The following is a 1,786-nucleotide window of genomic DNA, read 5'->3' as shown; positions in this document are numbered from 1 at the left end:
TTGGTTGCTGCCCCGCCCTGACTAAGGGCCTGGGCTACTTGACTTTGGTTGCTGCCCCGCCCTGCCTGAGGGCCTGGGCTACCTGACTTTGTTGACGGCCCCGCCCTAATTGAGGGCTTGGGTTCCCTGACTTTGTTTTGGCTCAGCTCCTACGGCAAGGACCTGAACCCCTTGACTCCTGCTTTATTGCCCGCCCGGACCAAGGGCCTGGGCTTCCCCCTGATTGCCTTACTAGGGCTCAGCTCCTGAGGGAAGGACTGAGCCCAGAGATTGTGTTCTTGCCCCACCCCTGAGGCAAGGACTGGCGCCCAAAATCCCTAACCCTACGTGTTAGGTGCCCCGCCCTGACTGAGGGCCGGGGCTCAGCTGTTCGCGGTATTGGCTCAGCCTGCAGGGAGGCTCTGAGCCCCTCGGACCCTTGTGTGTGGCCCCGCCCTGAGCTAGCGTTTGGGGCCTGTTTAACCTTGTGCTTTTGTTTAGCCCCTGCCTGAGGGGCGGAGCCCCGAGACTTTCGGATCCCGAGGACCGATTTGGGGCCGTGTAGTGACTCGGCCTGGCTCCCGACGGCCCCTGAGAGGGCCCAGCTCCCGCACCGGACTATTACACAGCTGAAGAGCCACATGTGGCTCCGGAGCCACAGGTTGGCCACCCCTGTCCTATGGTAATAGCTTGTTCCACAGACATGCTACCAGACTCTGCTCCGTGTATACAAATCTGAGGGCTAGTGTGCAGTGGTTCTCAACCAAGGTTACATGTACCCCTAGGGGTACGCAGAGGTCTTCCAGGGGGTACATCAGCTCATCTAGATATTTGCCTAGTTTTACTTAAAAAGCACTAGCGAAGTCAGTACAAACTAAAATTTCATACAGACAATGACTTGTTTATACTGCTCTATGTACTACACTCTGAAATGTAAGTATAATATTTATATAATATTTAAACTAGGTTCACCGGGGGAAGGAGACCAAAGCCCTGAGGTAAGTGGGGAAATGGGATCCTGGGAGGAAGCACAAGCAGGAGAGCGCAAGAGGGAAGGACTCCTGTCTCATACTGAGAAAGAGGGACGATCGAGGAGTTATCTTAAGTGCCTATACACAAATGCAAGAAGCCTGGGAAACAAGCAGGGAGAACTGGAAGTCCTGGCACAGTAAGGGAACTATGATGTGATTGGAATAGCAGAGACTTGGTGGGATAACTCACATGACTGGAGTACTGTCATGGATGGATATAAACTGTTCAGGAAGGACAGGCAGGGCAGAAAAGGTGGGGGAGTTGCGTTGTATGTAAGAGAGGAGTATGACTGCTCAGAGCTCCGGTATGAAACTGCAGAAAAACCTGAGAGTCTCTGGATAAAGTTGAGAAGTGTGAGCAACAAGGGTGATGTCGTGGGCGGAGTCTGCTATAGACCACCAGACCAGGGGGATGAGGTGGACGAGGCTTTCTTCTGGCAACTAGCAGAAGTTGCTAGATCGCAGGCCCTGGTTCTCATGGGAGACTTTAATCACCCTGATATCTGCTGGGAGAGCAATACAGCGGTGCACAGACAATCCAGGAAGTTTTTGGAAAGTGTAGAGGACAATTTCCTGGTGCAAGTGCTGGAGGAACCAACTAGGGGCAGAGCTTTTCTTGACCTGCTGCTCACAAACAGGGAAGAATTAGTAGGGGAAGCAAAAGTGGATGGGAACCTGGGAGGCAGTGACCATGAGATGGTTGAGTTCAGGATCCTGACACAAGGAAGAAAGGAGAGCAGCAGAATACGGACCCTGGACTTCAGAAAAGCAGACTT

Source organism: Terrapene carolina, unplaced genomic scaffold (assembly GCF_002925995.2).
Source record: "Terrapene carolina triunguis isolate 2854851 unplaced genomic scaffold, T_m_triunguis-2.0 Scaffold782, whole genome shotgun sequence".
NCBI lineage: Eukaryota > Metazoa > Chordata > Testudines > Emydidae > Terrapene > Terrapene triunguis.
Note: the sequence above shows the minus strand (reverse complement) of the source record.